Raw genomic sequence first — 7358 nt, forward strand, 5'->3', positions numbered from 1 at the left:
GGAGCTGTCATGGCGGTGGTCTCGTCCTTCTGAAACATCCGGGAAAGAGCATCAGGTTTGATGTTGCGAGATCCCGGGCGGTAGGAGAGCGTGAAATTGAAGCGCGTAAAGAACAGAGACCACCGCTGTTGACGGGAGTTCAGCCTCCTGGCTGTTTGGATATACTCCAGGTTCTTGTGGTCTGTCCACACTACGAATGGTTCCTTTGACCCCTCTAACCAGTGCCGCCATTCTTCAAGGGCGAGCTTGACAGCCAACAGCTCGCGGTTCCCAATGTCGTAGTTGCATTCGGCAGGGGGTTGGCCGACGGGAGTAGAAGGCACAGGGGTGCATCTTGCCATCCTCAGCTGCTCTTTGAGAAAGCACTGCACCCACTCCCACGTCCGAAGCATCTACCTCCACCACAAACTGCCTTGCTGCATCTGGCATCTGGAGGATGGGAGCAGAAGTGAAACATGTCTTGAGGATATTGAAGGCCTTATCAGCAGCTGATGTCCATTGGTACGGTTGTTTAGTGCTGGTTAGCGCCGTGAGGGTGCAGCCACTGTGCTATAGTTTCTGATGAATCTCCTATAAAAGTTGGCAAAGCCCAGGAACTGTTGCAACTTCTTCCGAGACTCAGGAACTGGCCAGGAAGTGACAGCCGACACCTTCGTGAGATCCATCTGAATGCTGCCCTCGGTCACCACATACCCCAGGAATGAAACGGTCTTGGCATGGAACTCGCACTTCTCTGCCTTCACGAAAAGAGAGTTCTCCAGCAGGCGGCGCAGGACCAACCGGACGTGGTGCGTGTGTTCTGACAGAGTCTTTGAGAATATTAAAATATCGTCAAGGTACACAAATACGAACGTATTTAGCATGTCCCTGAGGATATCATTCACTAGGGCTTGAAAAACTGCTGGGGCATTGGTGAGGCCGAAGGGCATGACGAGATATTCATAGTGGCCGGTTGGTGTGTTGAACGCTGTCTTCCATTCGTCTCCCTCCCTCATCCGCACCAGATGGTAGGCATTGCGAAGGTCCAGCTTAGTGAATACAGTGGCTCCCTGCAGCAGTTCGAAGGCAGACGAAAGTAAGGGCAGTGGGTAGCGATTCTTAACCGTGATGTCGTTCAGACCCCGGTAATCTATGCATGGACGAAGAGAACCGTCCTTCTTGCCGACAAAGAAGAATCCCGCTCCTGCGGGGAAGACGACGGTCTAATTATCCCGGAGGCAAGAGAGTCATTAATGTAGTCCTCCATGGCCTTTCTTTCCGGGGCTGACAGTGAATACAGACGACCCTTGGGAGGTGCTGTGCCAGGCAGGAGATCAATCGCGCAGTCATAGGGTCTGTGGGGGGGTAGAGATGTCGCCTTGGATTTGTTGAACACCTCTTTCAGGCTGTGGTAACAGGCCGGAACATTGGATATGTCGGAGGTAGCGCTAGATCCTTCCCGGTGAACGGGCAGGGTGGCCCCCCTTAAACAGGTCTGGTGACAACTCCTTCCCCACTCACGGACTGTTCCTGTCTCCCAGTCGATGTGGGGGTTGTGCTGACGGAGCCCACGGGTATCCAAGAATGAGTGGTTGGCCAGGTGAGTGTAGGAGGTGAAACTGGATGGACTCCTGGTGGTTTCCTGACAGCAGGATTGTCACAGGGGCGGAGATATGAGTGACAGTGCCAAGATGATGCCCATCCAGGGCTCGTGCAGGAATGGGTTGTGTCAGTTGATGATGGTTCACGCCCAGTTGCTGTGCAAGCTCAGGGTCCATGATGTTTGCTTCGGCTCCGGAATCCACAAGGGGCGGCCAATGTATGAGTCTTGTCAGAAAGCTGAAGGCGGAGATGAAGCAGGGTCTTTCGGATGGAGGGAGACTGAAGGCTTGTTGAGCTCACCCGGATCTCCCCTACACCTGGTGAGCTGCGGCTTTTGCCGGACAAGTAGCGACACGGTGATTCTCGCCACCACAGTAGAGGCAAAGGTTGGAGCTTAGACGGCGCCGACGCTCCTCGGGAGTCAGAGAGGCACGGCCAATCTCCATGGGCTCAGGCTGATTGAGTTGGCTATGGGACTTGACAGGCAGGGGCTGGACAGAAGCGGTATCGACCCGAGTACGGATGGCAGGTTGACTGAGACGGCCCTTCTCCCTCCTCCGGGTCTGTATACGGCGGTCAATGCGAACGGCAAGGTCAATGGCGGCATCAAGCGTTGAGGGCGGGTCATGGGAAACAAGCTCGTCCTTGATATAGTCCGGCCAGGCTATGGAGGAAGGCTTGCACCAGTGCCTCTGGGTTAAACGAGCCTTGACTGGCCAGGGTGCGAAAGTCAATGGAGAAGTCTGCCACTGTCCGATTGCCCTGACGGATGGTGAGCAGAGCTTGTGACGCTTCGGCTGTTGGCGAGCCTAGGTCAAAGACCTTTAACATCTCCTCCTCAAAGGCACTGAAGGAGGCACAGGCTGGGGTTTGCCGGTCGAATTCCGCCGTTCCCCACAACCGAGCTCGACCGGTGAGATGTGTGATGACATACCCCACCTTGGCTCCCTCTGTTGAGAAAGTCCTGGGCTGTAGTGCAAACTGGATTCGGCAGCTGCTCAAGAATGGTCTTACTTGCTTCTGGTTGCCATCAAAACGTTCGGGTTCCCAATCCTTGGTTCAGGAGCGTGGGGATCTGGTGGCAGCACTGCCGGGCCTGCAGTATTGGGACCTCCAGCGGAGGGATGAAGGAGTATCGGTGGTACAGGAACAAAAGGACCAGGGGGTGCAGGTGGAGTAGCCGGGCTTGAGAGTAGTTGCAGGGCTTGGGCTAGCTGTTGTTGCTGCAGTTGGAACTGTTGTTGCTGCTGGTTGAATAGCTGGAGAAGGGAAGCGATGTCGCCAGCCATCCGATTTATGTCTCCCTCAGAGCGTTCCAGTCGCTGTAGGGCAGTCCTCTCTGGCTCTTCCTCCATCGTGGTCAGGGAGTGCGCTGGGTCCATGATGGTCAGATCGTTCTGTCACGAACAGAAGAGGACCCAAGAGCGCAAGTTCAAATTCAGAGTTCTTTATTCAAGGTTACAGGCGGGAAGAGGAGTCCCAGGGGTGTCAGGGGTCTTTCAGGGTCCTCCTGTGGGTACCTGTGCTCCGGGGGTCACCAAATGTCCGGGGGTGTCCAGTCCAAGTGCTTAGTGTGTGTGTTCCCCAGTGATGGAGCGGCGTATCGGGCTGAGGGTGGTGAAACGTCTGGGCACGCTCATCTGGTGGTCGGAGACCTGGGGGAACACACACACACAACAGCAATATGAATGGCAGGCAGAAGTACAGATCAGGGCTGGGCAAATATCGTGGTGAGAGACAGAAGGCAGAAACGAGTTACCGGAGGGGCTGAAGATCGGAGAGTAGTCGAGGTCCAGAAGGCAGGTTGGGATAGACGGGGCAGTAGAACAAGGAGGCAGTCAAGAAAGGATCGGTATCACAAACAGGAGTCAGAGCGCAGACAGGCAGGTTACTGGTCCGGGTTTGAAGACGATCTGACAGGGCTTGGCTGAAAACCAGGGCTTGATATACTGGGAGAGGTAGTGGGGAAATGCAGTTCAGCTGGCAGAGTAATTAGAACAGAGTGAGGCAAGGTGAGGATGGTGAGTGGGAAATGCAGTGCAGCTGGCCAGGTAACAAGAGCAGAGCAGGGCAGGTGGAGCTAGTTAGGCTGAGTAGAGAGAGGGAGGTGAGCAGAGTGGAAGATAATTGAATGCAATTAATGTTGCTACCAGGGAGAGAGAGTGCTCATGACAGAATATAAGTACATTATTTAACTTCAGAGGTGAATGTATCAAACCAGTTGCCGTGATACGTTTTTTGTTGTTGTGCACTCTCCTCAAACAATAGCATGGTATTTTTTCACTGTAATAGCTGGTGTAAATTGGACAGTGCAGTTAGATTAACAATAATTTAAGCTTTCTGCCCATATAAGACATGTCTATGTCCTGGAAAGTTTGCTGTTACTTACAACAGTCATGCTAATCACATTAGCGCACGTTATCTCAACCGTCCCGTATACGGGACACCGATCCCGTAGAGGTTAACAGGTAAATGATAACGGAAAAGGTAGCCTTTGAAGGAGATGCTCTTTCCACTGTGAATACTGAGGAAGAGAGAGAGAGAGAGAGAGAGAGAGAGAGAGAGAGAGAGAGAGAGAGAGAGAGAGAGAGAGAGAGATATTATAATTTTACTTTAAATATTTGAACATCGTTACAACACTGTACGTAGTCATAATATGACATTTGAAATGTCTTTATTCCTTTGGAACTTTTGTGAGTGTAATGTTTACTGTTATTTTTTATTGTTTATTTCACTTTTGTTTACTATCTCTATCACTTGCTTTGAAAATGTAAACATACACTACCAAAAGTTTGGGGTCACTTAGAAATGTCCTCGTTTTCGAAAGAAAAGCACTTTTTTTGTCCATTAAAATAACATCAAATTGATCAGAAATACAGTGTAGACATTGTTAATGTTGTAAATGGCTATTGTAGCTGGAAACGGCATATTTTTTTATGAAATATCTACATAGGCGTAAAGAGGCCCATTATAAGCAACCATCAGTCCTGTGTTCCAATGGCACGTTGTGTTTGCTAATCAGTTTATCATTTTAAAAGGCTAATTGATCATTAGAAAACCCTTTTGCAATTATGTTAGCACAGCTGAAAAGTATTGTGTTGATTAAAGAAGCAATAAAACTGGCCTTCTTGAGACTAGTTAAGTATCTGGAGCATCAGCAATTGTGGGTTCGATTACAGGCTCAAAATGGCCAGAAACAAAGAACTTTCTTCTGAAACAGTCTATTCTTGTTCTGAGAAATGAAGGCTATTCCATGTGAGAAATTGCCAAGAAACTGAAGATCAGAACAGTTGCAAACTAGCTCTAACCAGAATAGAAAGAGGAGTGGGAGGCCCCGGTGCACAACTGAACAAGACGACAAATACATTAGAGTGTCTAGTTTGAGAAACAGATGCCTCACAGGTCCTCAACTGGCAGCTTCATTAAATAGTACCTGCAAAACACCAGTCTCAATGTCAACAGTGAAGAGGCGACTCCGGGATGCTGACCTTCTAAGCAGAGTTGCAAAGAAAAAGCCATATCTCAGACTGGCCAATAAAAAGAAAAGATTAAGATGAGCAAAAGAACACAGACACTGGACAGAAGAAGATTGGAAAAAAGTGTTATGGACAGACGAATCGAAGTTTGAGGTGTTCGGATCACAAAGAAGAACATTTGTGAGACGCAGACCAAATGAAAAGATGCCATCTGTCATGGTGGAGGCAATGTGATGCTCTGGGGGTGCTTTGGTGGTGGTAAAGTGGGAGATTTGTACAGGGTAACGCCATGCCATACCCTATGGACGGCGCTTGATTGGAGCCAATTTCCTCCTACAACAGGACAATAACCCAAAGCACAGCTTCAAACTATGCAATAACTATTTAAAAAAGAAGCAGTCAGCTGGTATTCTGTCTATAATGGAGTGGCCAGCACAGTCACCGGATCTCAACCCTATTGAGCTGTTGTGGGAGCAGCTTGACCGTATGGTACGTAAGAAGTGCCCATCAAGCCAATCCAACTTGTGGGAGGTGCTTCAGGAAGCATGGGGTGAAATCTCTCCAGATTACCTCAACAAATTGACAACTAGAATGCCAAAGGTCTGCAAGGCTGTATTTGCTGCAAATGGAGGATTCTTTGACGAAAGCAAAGTTTGAAGGACACAATTATTATTTCAATTAAAAATCATTATTTCTAACCTTGTCAATGACTACATTTCCTATTCATTTTGGTAAATTTCCTATTCAAACTCATTTCATGTATGTTTTCATGGAAAACAAGGACATTTCTAAGTGACCCCAAACTTTTGAACGGTAGTGTATGTTTCGCATGCCGATAAAGCCCTTTGAGTTGAAATGAATTGAATTGAGATTGGTCACAGGTGTTAAAACATACAGTACTTCCAGGGTGACCCCCCTCACATGTATGCTTTCACTTTTCAGAATTAGAAGTGTGTGGGCACGGGATGAATATTGTAAATAAAGGCGCTGTGTAAACATTGCTATGGCAGGTTTGAAAAGAATCCCGGCCTTGTTTAATCAGACATTAGTTATTATTAGCTGATGAGTGTTGAACCCTCCCTCATCATTTATCTGGCTCTAGTGTTGTCTCCTGGGGACTGTAATGTTGTGAGGACCTATTAACGGTTTGGAGATGATCACTCATTTGATTTGCTTCCTGTTTTTAATATCTTCCATTGGGATCCTCTTTCAATCGAACATAATTTCCATTCCTGCTCCCAGAAAATGATTCTTATATCACGCTAAGTACAAGAGAGGTACAGCATCATTCAACATCTAGTGGGTTAGTTACGCCTGGTTAGTTACATATGGTTAGTTATGCCTGGTTAGTTATATATGTTTAGTTATGTATGGTTAGTTACGTATGGTTAGTTACGTATGGTTAGCTATGTATGGTTAGTTACTCCTGGTTAGTTACATATGGTTAGTTATGTATAGTTAGTTATGCCTGGTTATTTACGTATTATTGATTGTTTGTTTGTTAGGGGACACACCTCACTGAAAGTGTCCAGTAATATACAGTAATATACAGTAATATAATAAACAGTAATATACAGTAATATAATATACAGTAATATACAATAATATACAGTAATATAATATACAGTCAAATAATATAAAGTAACATACAGTAATAAAATATACAGTCATATATTTTTAAATGTTTTGTCATTTAGCAGACGCTCTTATCCAGAGCGACTTACAGTTAGTGAGTGCATACATTTTTTTTTCTCATACTGGCCCCCGTGGGATTCGAACCCACAACCCTGGCGTTGCAAGCGCCATGCTCTACCAACTGAGCTACACGGGGCCCATAAGTAATATACAGGAATATATTATACAGTAATATACAGGAATATAAGATACAGTAATATACAGTAATATAATATACAGTAATATACAGTAATATAATATACAGTAATATACAGTAATATAATACACAATAATATACAGTAATATAAAATACAGTAATATACAGGAATATAATATACAGTAATATAATACACAGTAATATACAGTACTATACAGTAATATCATATACAGTAATATCATATACAGTAATATACAGTAATATAATACACAGTAATGTACAATAATATACAGTAATATCATATACAGTAATATACAGTAATATACAGTAATAAAATACACAGTAATATACAGTAATATACAGTAATATAATACACAGTAATATATGGGTAATATACAGTAATATCATATACAGTAATATACAGTAATATCATATACAGTATGTGATTAGCGAAGTAGCTCAGTAGACAC

General features: G+C 45.7%; 1 non-coding gene across 1 annotated transcript; it reads right to left on the reverse strand.

The window, feature by feature from the left end:
* Positions 1 to 6815: 6815 nt before the first annotated feature.
* On the reverse strand, positions 6816 to 6890 carry trnaa-ugc. Its single transcript has one exon. It is a non-coding gene; the product is annotated as a tRNA-Ala (tRNA).
* Between the last annotated feature and the right edge of the window lie 468 nt (positions 6891 to 7358).

The sequence above is a fragment of the Coregonus clupeaformis genome, chromosome 12 (genome assembly GCF_020615455.1).
Source record: "Coregonus clupeaformis isolate EN_2021a chromosome 12, ASM2061545v1, whole genome shotgun sequence".
Classification (NCBI taxonomy): domain Eukaryota; kingdom Metazoa; phylum Chordata; class Actinopteri; order Salmoniformes; family Salmonidae; genus Coregonus; species Coregonus clupeaformis.